The sequence below is a fragment of the Canis aureus genome, chromosome 18, assembly GCF_053574225.1.
Source record: "Canis aureus isolate CA01 chromosome 18, VMU_Caureus_v.1.0, whole genome shotgun sequence".
NCBI classification, from domain to species: domain Eukaryota; kingdom Metazoa; phylum Chordata; class Mammalia; order Carnivora; family Canidae; genus Canis; species Canis aureus.
In genome coordinates this window covers 32551717-32566983 of record NC_135628.1, presented here as the reverse complement: position 1 = coordinate 32566983, position 15267 = coordinate 32551717, and the positions used below count along the sequence as shown (strand labels likewise).

The following is a 15267-nucleotide window of genomic DNA, read 5'->3' as shown; positions in this document are numbered from 1 at the left end:
CAAAGCTCTATAAATGAAAAGAGTATTCTACTGGCAGAAAATAGTCACATAGATCACTGGAACAGAACTGAGAGCCCAGAAATAGTATCACTTACATGGCCAATTACTCTTTGACAGAGGTAGTAAGAATTATGCAATGGGGGAACAGACCACCTTTTTAGTATGTCATGCTGGGAACACTGGACAGTTACGTGTATGAGTATAAAACTGGATTGCTTTTTTTATGCAATACACATAATAAACTCAAAATGGATTAAAGCCCTAAATATAGGACTTGAAACCATAAAATTCCTGGAAGAAAATATAGGCAATTATGTTTTTATATTGGTCTTAGCAAAATTTTTCTAAATATGTAGTCTTAGGAAAGGGCAACAGTAGCAAAAATGAACTATTTGGACTACACCAAAATGAATAGCTTTTGCACAGAAATACCATCAAGAAAATGAAAAAGCAGCCTAGTGAATTGGAAAATCTATTGAAAAATGATATATTTAATAGAGTTAATAGTTCAAAATATATAAAGAACTTAGATAAATTAACACCAAAAAACTAAACAGTATGATTTTAAAATGGCCAGAGGATGTGAATAGATTGTTTCCAAAGAAGACATACAGAGGGTCTATAGACACATGTTAAAATGTTCAGCATCACTAATTAGGGAAGTGCAAATCAAAACCACAATGAGATATTGCTTAACATGTGTCATAATGGCTAACATCAAAAAGAACAAGTGTTAGCAAGGATGTGGAGAAAACGGAACCTTTGTTCATTGCTGGTGGAAATGTAAATTGGTGCACCAACTGTGGAAAATAGTAAAGTAGTTTCTCAAAAAATCAAAATTAGAAATACCATATGATTCAGTAATTCCAATACACGGTATTTACCCACAAAAAAAGAGAAAACACTAATGTGGAAAGATATATGAATCTCAATAATAACTGTAGCATTATTTACAACAGCCAGGTTATGGAAGCCATCCAAATGTTAACTCATAGATGAATGAATAAAGAAGATGTGGTTATATTTAGAGATGTAAGTTCTTTATATATTTTGAAATGAAGAAACTGATCCTGAGGCACCTGGATGGCTCAGTGGTTGAGCATCCGCCTTCAGCTTAGGTTGTGATCTCAAGGTCCTGAGATTGAAGGACCTTGACCTCCCAGCCCAAGGTCCTGGGCTCCCACAGGGAGCCTGCTTCTCCCTCTGCCTATGTCTCTGCCTCTCTCTCTGTGTCTCTCATGAATAAAGAAAAAAAGAAAAGAAAAGAGAAAATGATCCCATTATTGATAGAATCAAAAATAGTAAAATTGTTAATAATAAACCAAAAAAGAAGATCTTTACTTTGAAAACTGTAAGACATTTATGAAAGAAAATGCAGGGACCCAAATAAATATAGACATCCAAAGTTTATGGCTTTCAAGAATTAATACTGTTAAAGTGTCTACACTACCCTGAAGCATCTATTCGTTCAATCCAGATTCATTCAAAAAGCATTTTTTACAGAAGTAGAAACAATAATCCTAAAATGTATATGAAGAAACAACCCCAAATAGCCAAAGCAATCCAGAGAAAGAACACTGTGAGAATCTTCACACTTCTTGACTTCAAGCTCTACTATCAAGACATAGTTATAAAATAGTATATTATGAGCATAAAAACAGACATAAAAACCAATATAATGGAATCAAGAGCCCAGAAATTAGCCCAAGCAATATGGTCCACCAGTATATGACAAAGGAGTCAAGAATATTCTATGGAGAAAAGGCAATCTCATCAATAAATGGTGTTGGGAAAAGTGTATATTCACACATTAAAGAATGAAACTAGACCTTTATCATATATCATTCACAAAATGATCTAAAAGCTTAAAAATAGGTCTAAAACTATAAAAGACTTCAATGAAAACCTGGGAAAAAGTTCTTTGACATGGGTCTTGGCAATGATTTTTTGGATATGACACCTAAAGCACAAGCAACTACATACATAAATAAGTGAAATGATATCAAACTAAAAAGCTTGTGCACAGGAAAACAATCAACCAACAAAATTAAAATACAACCTACAGAATGGGAGAAAATACTTGTAAACCACAAATCTGATAAGGTGTTAATATCTAAAATATACAGCAAATTCCTGTAAGTTAGGCAATGAATCTGAAATACATGTTTTCCCAAGATGCTATCTGACTGGCCAAAAGGTATATGAAAAAGTGCTCAGCATCACAATTGTCACCGAAAGGCAAATCAAAACCATGACAGCTATATCATGCCCCATTAGAATGGCTAGCATTAAAAAAACAAGAGAGAACAAATGTGTGGGTATGAATAAAGGGGAACCCTTGTGCACTGCTGGTGGGCTTTATAAATTGGCACAGCTACTATGGAAAACAATATGGAAGGTCTTCAAAAAATTAAAAATACAACCACCACATAATCTAGCAATTCCTCTTCTTGGAACATAGCTGAAGGAAATAAAAACACTATACAAAAGGGTATCTGCACCCCCAAGTTCATAACAGCATTATTTACAAAAGCCAAGACATGGAAACAAACTAAGTGTCCATCAGCATATGAATAGATAAAGAAGTTGTGCCTGGAATTGTAATATACATATATCATAAAACTAAATAAATCTGTGCCACTTGCAATAACATGAATGGACTTGAGGGTCTTATGTTAAGTGAAATAAGGCAGAGAAAAACAAATACTGTAATCTCAATTATGTGTATAATCTAAAAACAACAACTACAACAAAGAAATTAGTGTTTGCCAGTTGTGGGGGTCAGGAGTGGGAATAATTGGATGAATGTGTTCAAGATAAATATGTACTAGGGATATAATATAAAACTTGACTACAGTTAACACTGCTATATTTTATATATATATGTGTATATATATGTAAATTATGTATACTATAATCCTATATTTACACTATTTAAACTATTATCAGTAAATATATATATAAATATACATATCAGTAAATATATATATATATATCCTAAATGTTTCTAAGTGTTCTTATCACAATGGAAAATAGTATTATGCATACATAATGGATGTTAATTAAACTAGTCATGTTAATCACTTCATGATATATTAAGATTCAACATTATTATATACTCCCTAAGCTTATACAATGGTGCATATCAATTATATCTCAATACAAATGGAGAAAAATACGATTCTCTCAGGAAATACAGAAAAAGCATTTAACAAAATACTTTTATGATAAGAACTTTGACCAAAATAGGTGTAAAAAGAACATACCTCAACATAATGAAGGACAGACTAACTGTTAGCATTATACTTAACTGTACAAATTGATGTCTTGTTCCTGCTGAAAGGAAAAGATAAGCACGCCCACTCTCACTGCTTTTATTCAATATAGTACTGCAAGTCCTAGTTAGAGCAATTAGGCACACTCAAGAAATAAAAGGCATCCAAATAGGAAAGAAAGAAGTAAAATAGTTGTTATTTGCATATGATATGCTTTTATATACAGAAAACCTTACTGAATCAATGAAAACATTATTTGAATTAACCAATAAATTCACTGAAGTTGCAAAATATAAAATCAACATGCAGAAATCAGCTGCATTTCTATGCACTAACAATAAAACATTTAAAGAAAAACTATCTCATTCACAATAGCATGATAATAATACACTTAAAATATATTTAAGCAAGAAAGTGAAAGATCTATATAATGAAAATTACAAGACATTCATGAAAGAAATTTAAGAAGACACAAACACATGGAAAAATGTACCATATTTATGGATCACAAGAATATTGTGAAAATGGCTATACTACGCAAAGTCATCTATAGATTCAATACAACCCTAACAAAATTCTATTGGTGCTTTTCACAGACATAGGAAAAACAAACCTAATATTTTTATGGAACCACAAAACAGACAAATAAAAACAAATTGCTAAAGTAAACTGAGAAAAACATTAGCTAAAGTCAGCACAGTCCTGATTTCCAATTGCACTGCAAACCTATAGTAACTGAAATAGGATGGTACTGGCATAAAAATAGACTCACTGCAATGGAACACAATAGAGATCACAGAAATAAACATTTGCAATCAACTAATATTCGACAAGGGAGCAAAGAATACTGAACAGGGAAAGGATAAAATTTTCAGAAAATTATGTTGGGCAATCTGATAACCAAATACAGAAAAATGAAGTTGGATCCCTATTACACACCATTCACAAAAATTAAGTCCAAGTGGATTAAGCACTTCAACATAAGGCTTCCTACTATAAATATTCTAGAAGAAAACATAGGAAAAAATTCCTTTGACAATGATTTTGGAAATGATTTTTCAGATATGACACCAAAAACAAATGAAACAAAACCCAAAATCAACAAATGGTACTAAAACAAATTGAAAACTTCTGCATTATAAAAGAATCAAGAAAATTAAAGGGCAATCTATCAGATAGGATAAAATATTTTCAAACCATCTATCAGATAGAGACTATTATCCAAAATAAATAATAAAGTCATACAGCTCAATAACCAAAAAATCCAATAAAGATTTGGGCAAGGAACTAAATAGTTATTTTTCCAAAGAAATCATCCAAAAAGCCAAAAGATACATGAAAAAGTGTTCAATATTACTAATCATCAGGGATACGTAAACCAAAGGCATGAGACATCACCTTATGACCGCTAGAATGGCTGTTATCAGATAAGTAAAAGATAAATGTAAATGAGGATATGGAAAAAAGAAACCCCTATGCTCTGTTGGTGGGATAGTAAATTGGGGCAGCCATTGTGGAAAAGAGTATGGAAGTTTCTCAGAAATCAAAAATGGAACTACCATATGTTCAAGTGATTCCACACATGTGCAAATACCCTAAAGATATGAAAACAGGATATCTAAGAGATATATGCACTTACATGTTCACTGCAGTATTATTCACAAAAGCCAACATATGAACATAATGTGTGTTTATCAACATATGAATTATGGATAAGGAAGATGTAAGAGTTCTATGAAGAAGTCAGAGTAGGAGGATCCTGAGCTCACCTCCCCAGTCACAACAAGGAACAACTGTATATATCACAACTCATTTTGAAAATGATCTGAAAATATGCAGAATGGATCTTTCACCGTTAAAGACATAAAGGTAAAGCTATATAAAGAAAGGTAGGAGGAGCAGAGATGTGGTCTAGAACCAAATTCTTGGCATAACAGCCCACAAGCAGGAGGGGTATCATAGGCAAAAAGGTCATCCTCAAGGAGTAGAGATCAAGACCCACTTTGGGCACCCCTGGTTCTGGCAATGAGCACAGGAAGACAAGACTATGTCAGTCTTTGAAAATCGGCAGAGCTTAACTTCAGGAAAGCTGGAGAGCAATAAAAACCAAATCACACAAAAATAGCCCTTTGAAAAGCACTTGCATTATATGTGAAAAGATTTGATTACTTTTAAGGCAAATGCCAGATGGGAAGAGACGTGCAGGAGCTTTCTCTAGGAAGAGAAGACACCAATATATATATATTTTTGCCCAGCTGGCCTGATGCTTGCAGGATCCAATCTGAAACTCTCCATCTACCTTGCTAGCACCACTTCCTTACCTTAGCTTTCCCCTGCAGACCCACCAAAACCAACCTGCCTGCCCCAACAGACACCCCTCCTAAGCCCCTCCAGCCCCTCCACACCTATCAGACAGCCTTTTTTGGAACTGACATCCCCCAAAAGTGACAACTACCCACCAGCATGTCTACAACAGATGCAGCCCAATCACAAAAGAAGGATGCATACAAATCACATAGTGCAAACATCTGGACACCCTGGTTCTGGTGACTGGAGGCATTGCATCACTGAACTCCATAGTATTCTTTCTACATAAGGCCTCTACTTTCAAGACAAGAAGACCTATCTGACCTAATACATAGAAACAAATAATCTTGCAACATGAAGAGACAAATGGATATATTCCAGTGAAATATAAGATAAAATTTCAGAAAAAAAAAGAGCTAAACAAAATGGAGATGGCAATTTACCTGATAAAGATTTCAAAGTAATGGTCATAAAGATGTGCACTGGATTTGAGAAAAGATTGGATGAAATAAGAATTTTGACAGAGATACAAACTTTTAAAAAGAACCAATCAGAGCTGAAAAATATAACTAAAACAAAAATACACTAGATGGTAAAAATAGCAGATTCTAAGATGAAAAATGGATAAGAAGTCTAGAAGACAAGGTAGGTAATGAAAAGCACCCCAAGCTGAACATCAAAAAGAAAAAAAAGATTTTTTTTTAATAAAAGAATTTCTAAAAATAAGAATAGGTTAAGGGACCAATGGACATCAAGTATAATAACATTCACCTTGTATGGGTCCCAAAGGGGAAGAGAGAGAGGGAGAGAAGACAGTAGAAAGCTTTTCTGACAAAATAATACCTGAAAAATTCCCTAATCTGTGGAAGGAAAGAGACATTGGGGTTAGGAAGCACAGACATCTCCAAAAGTATGAATCCAAGGAGGTCCACATCAAAATACAGAATAATTAAAATGTCAAGAATTAAACATCGAGAATATTAGCAGCAAAAGGAAATAGTTATGTAGGAGAGAAACTCATTAAGCCTATCAGCTGATTTTTCAGAAGAAATTCTGAAGGCCAGAAGAGAGTGGCATGATATATTAAATGTGCTGAAAGAAAAAAACACCCAACTAAGAATAGTCTACCCAGTGAGGCTATCATTCAGAATTGAAGAAGAGATGAAGAGTTTCCCAAACAAAATTTAAAGAGTCTATCACCATTAACTGGCCTTAAAATAAATGTTAAAAGGTGTTTTTTAGCAGGAAATAAAATCCATAAGTGAAAGGAAGACTATGAAAGTACAAAGTTTCACTGGTAAAAGCAAACATAAAGATAGTAGAATAATCAACCATAAAGCTAATTTGAAGGTAAAAAGAAAACAGTAGTAAAATAAGTTATATCTACAATAATTAGCTGAGACACACAAAATAGAAAGTTAAAAAATATGGCATCAATGCTATCAGAATGTGTTTGAATTTGAGCATCCATCAACTTAATATAGACTACTATATACATAAGATGTTATATATGTTCCTCATGGTGCCTACAAACCACAAACCTACAATAGAGAAACAAAAAGTAAACTGAAGGATTCCAAGCATAACACTAAAAAAATTATATCTCAAAGGAAGAGAGCAAGAGAGGAGAGGAACAGAGAAGAACCAGAAAAAAAAACATAAAATCCTAACAAAATGGCTAAATACATACCTATCCATAATTACTTCAAATGTAAATGGTCTAAATGCTCTAATTAAAATACATACAGTACTGACTCTATTAAAAAAAAAAAAAAACAAGACACATCTATATATTGCCTAAAGACTCACTTCAGATGCTGAGACACATACAGACTGGAAGTAAAAGGACAGAAGATGGTATTCCATGCAAATGAATGCAAAACAACAACATTTATATCAAACTAAATAAACTTCCAAGATTATAACCAGAAACAAAGGATGGCATTACATAATGATAAAGAATCAATCCAACAAGAATATATAATAATTGTAAATACCTCTGCACCCAATATAGTTGTCCTAAATGTATAAAATGTATATTAACTGGCATAAATGAGGCAATTTACAATAATGCATCAATGATAGGGGACTCTAACACACCACTTATATCAATGGATAGATCAAGCCGACAGAAAATCAGCAAGGAATGCCTTCAAAAACACATTAGACCAGATGGCCTTAACAAATATAGAATATTCCACAAAAATACAGCAAAATACACATTCTTTAAAGTTCACACAGTACATTGTCCAAAATAGATTACATTTTGGGCCACAGAACAAGTTTCAGTAAAATCAAGACAACTGAGGGACACCTGGGTGGCTCAGTTGCTTAAGCATCTGACTCTTGGTTTCAGCTCAGGTTGTGGTCACAGGGTCTTGAGATTGAGCCCCACATTGAGCTCTATGATCTGTGTGGAGTCTGCTTGTCTCTCTCCCTCCCCTCACAGGTTTTTGTGCTCACTCACTCTCTCAAATAAATAGATAGAAAGATAGATAAATAAATAAAATCTTTAAAATATTAAGAATGAAATCATATCAAGCATCTTTTCTGATACAGTGTAATAAAACTAAGAAATTACAGAAAAAACTGGAAAACACCCACAAACACATGGATACTAAACAACATGCTACTAAGTAATCAAATAGAAAACCAAAATCAAAGAGAAAACCAAAAAATAATTGAATACAAATGAAAATGGCAACACAATGATCAAAAATCTCTGGGATTCAGCTGAAGCTATTCTAAGAGAGAAACACTCAAACATTCGTATAGCAATACAGCTGTACCTCAAGAAACAATCTAAATATTCACCTAAATGAATTATAAAAAGAGGAAGAAATAAAAACATAAGTGAGTAGAGTGAAGAAAATAAGATTAGAGCAGAAAGAGATGAAACAGAAAAAAAAAAAATAGAAAAGATCAATGAAACCAAAAGCTGGTTTTCTGAAAGATAAACAAAATTGATACTCTTAGCCAGACTTATCAAGAAAAAAAGAGAGAGGACACCTAAATAAATTCAGAAATGAGAAAGAAATTATAGTTGACACAACAGATATGCAAGCGATTACAAAAGACTACTATGAAATATTATATGCCAACAAATTAGACTAGGAAAAAAAGATAAATTCCTATAAATATATAATCTTCCAAGATTGAATTAAGAAGAAAGAGAAATCTGAACAGACCGACTTCTGATAATCATTTTGAGTCAGTACTCAAAAAACTCTCAAAAAACAAAAATCAGAACCAGATGGCTTCATAATTTAATTATGTTAAACATTTAAAGAAGAGCTACTACCTTTTTCTCAAACTTTTACAAAAAATAATAGAGGAAAGAATGCTTCCAAATTCATTTTACCAGGTCAACATTGCTCTCATACCAAAACCAAAGACAATGTACACACACACAAAAAAATTACAGGCCAATATCCCAGATGAACATAAGTGCAAAAATCTTCAACAAAATATTAGCAAACCAAATTCAACAATAGCCTAAAAGGATCATTCACCACACTCAAGTGAGATTTATCCCAGGGATGCAAGAATGGTTCAATGTCCACAAATCACTGTTATATACCACATTAACAGAATGAATAAAAATGATATGATCATGTCAATAGATACCAAAAACCATTTAACAAATTGAGTATCCTTTCATGATAAAAAAAACTCTCAACAAAGTGGGTTTAAAAATATAGATCTCAACATAATAAAGGTCCTATATGAAAAACCCATAGCTAACATACTCAGTGGTGAAACTGAAAGCTCATCTAAGATCAAGAACAAGATAAGGATGTCCATTCTTACCACTTATATTCCATATAGTACTGGAAGTCCTAACCAAAGCAATAAGACAATTTTATAAAATGCCATCTGAATTGGTAATGAAGAAGTAAAACTTGCACTATTTGCAGATGACAGGATACCGTATAGAGAAAACACTGAAAAGTCCACCAAAAAAACTATTAGAATTAATTCAATAAAGCTCCAGAATACAAAATTAATATACATAATCTGTTATGCTTCTATACACTAATGATGAACTAGAAGAGAAATTAGGAAAACAATTCCATTTACCATTGCATCAAAAAGAATAAAGTACCTAGGAACACATTTCAGGGAACTAAAAAACTTGTATTCTGAAAACTACAAGACATTGTTGAAACAACTTGAAGACAACACAAATAGATCTAAATATATACCATGCTCATGGACTAGAAGAATCAGTATTGTTGGGGTACCTGGGTGGTTCAGTTGGTTAAGTATCTGATCTCAGGATCCTGGTATCAAGACGTGTTTCAGGTTCCTTGCTAAGCAAACACTCAACTTCTCCCACTGCCCCTCCCCCACTCATGGTCACTGACTCTCTCAAATAATCAAATAAAATCTTTAAAAAAAATAATTAATGTTATTAAGATATCCATTCTACCCAAAGCAATCTACAGATTCACTGTAATCCCTATCAAAATACCAGTAGTATTTTTCACAAAATTAGAAAAAATAATACTAAAATTTATACAGAATAACTAAAGACCCTAAATTGTGGAAGTAATCTTGAGAAAGATCAATAAAGCTGGAGATATCACATTTTCAGATTTCAAACTATATTACAGAGCTATAGTAATCAAAACAGTATGATACTGGCACAAAAACAGTATGATACTGGCACAAAAAGATCAATCGAGCAGAATAGAAAGCCAAGAAATAAATCAATGCTTATAGGTCTACTAATCTACAACAAAGGAGGTGAGAACATACTATGGGAAAAAGATGGTCTCTTCAATAAATCACGTCGGGAACACTAGACAACTTCATACAAAGGAACAAAAATGGACTTCTTTCTTATACCATACACAAAGATAGACTCAAAATAGATTAAAGCACCAAATGTGAAACGTAAAACCATAAAAATACTAAAAGAAAATACAGGCAGGCAGTTTTTGTTTACACTGGCCTTAGTAACATTTTTCTACATATTGTCTCATCAGGCAAGGAAAACAAAAGCAAAAATAGACTATTGGGAGTACACCAAAATAAAAAAAAAGTTTCTGACAACAAAGGAAACCATCAACAAAATGAAAAGGCAATTTGTTGAATGGGAAAAGATTTTTACAAATGATATATCTGAGGGCCCTGGGTTGCTCGGTGGTTGAGTGAGTGCCTTTGGCTCAAGTCATGATCCTGGGATCCTGGAATCAAGTCCCGCATCAGGCTCCTCACAGGGAGCCTGCTTCTCCCTCTGCCTATGTCTCTGCCTCTCTCTGTGTCTCTCATGAATAAATAAAATTTAAGAAAAATGGTATATCTGAAAAGGGGCCAATATCAAAATATACAAAATATTTAAATCATCCAATATCAAAAAACCCTAATAATCCAATTAAAAAGGGGCAAATGACCTAAACATACATTTTTCCAAAGAAAACATACAGATGGTCAACAGGCACATAAAAAGATGCTCAATATCACTAATTATCAAAACTACAAGGAGGTATCACCTCACACAATCAGTATGCCTAGTATCAAAAAGACAAGAAGTAACAAACGTTGCTGAAGATTTATAGAAAAAGGAGGTATAGTACATTATTGAAGGGAATGTAAATTGATACAGCCAATCTGGAAAACTGTGGAGGTTCCACAAAAGTTAAAAAAAGATATAACATATGATCCAGTGATACCTCTACTGGATATTTAACCAAAGAAAACAGAAACACTGATTTAAAAAAGATATGCAGTTCTTATGTTTATTGCAGCATTATTTACAACAAAGCGAGATTTAGAAACAACCTAAGTGTCCATCAAATAAATGAATGGATAAAGATGTATATGCACACAATAATGTACATAATGGAATATTATTCCAGTCATAAAAAAGAATGAAATCCTGCTACTCAAGACAACATGGATGGACCTAGAGAGTACTATGTTAAGTGAAATTGGTAACATGAGACCAAGAAAGACAAATATCCTATGATTTCACTTACATATGGAATCTAAAAAACAAACAAATACAGAATTATAAACACAGAGAACAATGTATTGGTTGTCTGCAAGAAGGAGGACAGAGGGATAAACAAAATAGGTGAAGAATATTAAGAGATATAATCTTCTAGTTATAGAATAAATGTCACTGAGATAAAAAGCATAGCATAGGAAATATAATCAGTAATATTGTAATAATTTTGTGTGGTGACAGATGGTTAAATATACTTATGGTGGGCACATTATACAGTATGTAATTGTTTTTTTTTTAAGATTTTATTTATTTATTCATGAGACACACACACACACACACACACACACACACAGAGGCAGAGACACAGGCAGAGCGAAAAGCAGGCTCCATGCAGGGAGCCTGATGTGGGACTCCATCCTGGGACTCCAGGATCATGCCCTGGGCCTAAGGCGGGGGCTAAACTGCTGAGCCACTCAGGGATCCCCAAGTAAAAGCTTTTTTAAAAGTAAAAGCAAAGTATGTCATGCATACATGTACAATGGCTTTTATTTGGCCATGAGAAAAGAAGACAATCCAGTGTCTGCAACACTCTGGATGGACTGAGAATGCATTATGCTAAGTGAAGTAAGTTAGAGAAAAGGAAGACAAATTCTGTACAGTTTCACTTACATGTAGAATCTAGAAAATCTAAAACACTACAGAGAGTAGAATGGTGGTTTCCAGGGGCTGAAGGGTGAGGAAATTGGGGAGATTTTGTTTAAGGATACAAACTTGCAACCAGTGGATAAGTAAGTTTTGGAGAGCTAATGCATAGCATGATTACAGACAACAATAATGTACTTTAGACTTTAAAGTTGGGACTCCTGAGTGGCTCAGCGGTTGTGAGCCTGCCTTCAGCGCAGGTCGAGATCCCAGGATCCGGGATCCAGTCCCACATTGGGCTCCCTGCGAGGAACCTACTTCTCCCTCTGCCATGTCTCTGCCTCTCTCTCTCTCAGTCTGTTGTCTCTCATGAATAAATAAATAAATCTTTAAAAATTAAAAAAAAAAAACTTTAACATTGCTGAGAGTGAATCTTCAATTTTCCCACCACAAAAAAGAAATCCTAATTATGCGATGATAAAGGTATTAGCCAAGACTATGGTGGTAATGCTATTGCAAAATAAACATGTTGTGACACTTTAAACTTATGCCAATTATATCTCATTTGCAATAGATGTAACAGACAAAACTAATTTAAAAATTACAGTATACTTTTTAAACCATGTTTTTATAATCATAAATAAAAAGAAATTAATTACCATACAAGACTACACCATTTTCTGTAAGCAATTTGCCTCTAGCCAAATGGCATGGATGCATTAATATGTTTTCCAGTTAAGCACAAATACAGACTATTTCCTTATAGAATCAATGCACTACATAGAGCTACCCCTAGAGAAAAACCTCTGAACTGAATCAGACACACATGCAAACACATTCACATGTAAAGAAGTTCACTTAAGCATCTGAAGAAAGACTGAGGCATACATGTAGTCATAGAAAAAAATATAATTGCTATTAATATAAAAAAATATTTAAGAAAAATTTCAAGTGTTTTCCTGAATAAGGAAAACATAGTTTCAGTACTAGATAGTTAAAAGATTTCCTATATTAAATCTTTATTTCCATTATATGCAGTTTTTATTGGAAACTACTTGTATACTAAGCTGTTTAAGATTTTAAGTTAGCCTTATCTCAATCCTACAGTGTGAACACTTAAGAAACATATAATTTCTATCTATAAACTGAAACAGGGAATTATTTGCATTTGCAGGGAAAGAACTATAGAATTGTTAGAGTGAACATTTTGAGAATGTATTTTTAAAGTTTAGAAAAGAAGTCTGTCCATTTGGATAGTGGCTTTGCTTCATGTTTTGGTTTGGTTTGTTCTAGCTATCACTGAATAATGATATTGTACCAATTTTTAAAATAATTTTTTTCTGAAAAAAATAATTTTTCTGTTTAAAAGTAATTTATTGATTACAATATTAATGCACAGCTACATTTTAAAGAGCTACTGTACAAATAAAGGAATGAATCACCATGGGAGAAAGATCCAACCATGTTGTTAAATCATGGTACAAGTCCATAGCTTGGTTTAAAGTTTTCATAGAGCTTTAATCTACTACATTCATCTTTTCCATAGTCATACTATTGAATAATTCTGATTCAAGTGGAGTACTTTCAATCAAAGTAGACTGGAAGATTTTAAGTATAACAAAGTTACTGTGATTACTTTCAGTGATGGATTATGTATTCACTGTACCTATTAACCAGTTAACATGCTAGTAAAAATACTATAATCGGTTCTCTGAGAAGAAAAGGAGCCCTTTTTTTGTAGTGTTTGCTTATTTCTGTGGTTTAAATACTTTCATCATGGCCTATGTATTGTACAAAATGTTGCAAAGAGACACTTGTGATTGATCCAAGGAGCCAACTCTAGCACCTCACTGCTACCTGACAAACTACTGGCCTATCATAAAACCAAACTTCAAAAACTTAAAAGACTTTAAGGAAGAAAATATTGAAACTGTTACATATAGAAAGAATATTAGACCTCAGATCAATTATTTAAGACTTTTCATAGAATTCAAGTGTTTGCATAATGAAGATTTATTACTCTAGAAGGCAAATTATATTCTTTAAAGCCACATATCACAATAGCTTTGAATATACTTATATCTCCCCTTTATCATAGGTCTATCTCATTTTTAACTTCAAAACTTTAGATTAAATGCATTCTAATTTCCATTTAACCTGCTTAATTTTTTACGATGTTACTTAGTTCAACAGATCATTTAGAATCTCAATGCTAAGAAACTTGATTAGCATTGTCACATTTCTTAAGGTTATTTTGTCGACACTTTCCAAATTTTGATGAAATAATGGTTAACATCTTGTTTACAAATTTAAGTCTATGGTAATTGTCATAAAATATAGTTCTACTCTAATGATTTATCTAGCAATTGGTAAAATAGCTAATCATTTTATTTAATTATATCCTTTCAAAGAGATGATGTGAAGAAATTTTAAAAAGCTGTTTCATACTTGAAATTATAAGATACTTTAAACTTCACCCATTGATTTGTTAGTAGATGCTGGGAGACTGGGGGAGGGTATCTTTTGTGTGAAACCTCTAAATGGAATGCTATACTGTATTCCCTGAAAAATCCACCTGTAAAAATGCATTATTCTAATTCTGTATTTCTTTCTGCTTTTTTCTAAGCTAGAAATTTTTGTCACTCAGTTACTACATATTAAAATGGGTTACCTATCTCAGACCTTTTCATGTTTGCCAAAAGAGAAAAGTAAATGGACAGTAGTTGTTATTAAAATGATCTTCTAAATTGGTTTATTCCGCAAGATCTTCCAAGACACTACCATGGAAAAAAAAAAAATGAAAGCTGTCTCAGAATTAAGACTTCAGGTGTGTGGTTATAAAAACTTGGTTAAGAACTGAGAAAGATTTAGGGCTCCTGGGTGGCTCAGTTGGTTAAGCAGCTGTTTTCTGCTGAGGTCATGATCCGAAGGTCCTGGGATCGAGTCCCACATCAGGCTTCCTATTCACTAGGGAGGCTGCTTCTCCTTCTGCCTCTGCCTGCCACCGGCCACTCTTCCTGTTTGTGCTTTCTCTCTGTCAAATAAATAAAATCTTAAAAGAAAGAGCTTAGAAATATTTAAGAATAT

The 15267-nt window shown here is 33.1% G+C and overlaps 1 protein-coding gene across 1 annotated transcript in view; it reads left to right on the top strand.

The window, feature by feature from the left end:
- Positions 1 to 15267, top strand: part of LOC144288332 (uncharacterized) — a 70372-nt gene that overhangs the window by 38707 nt on the left and 16398 nt on the right. The gene's annotated exons all lie outside the window — the stretch shown is intronic.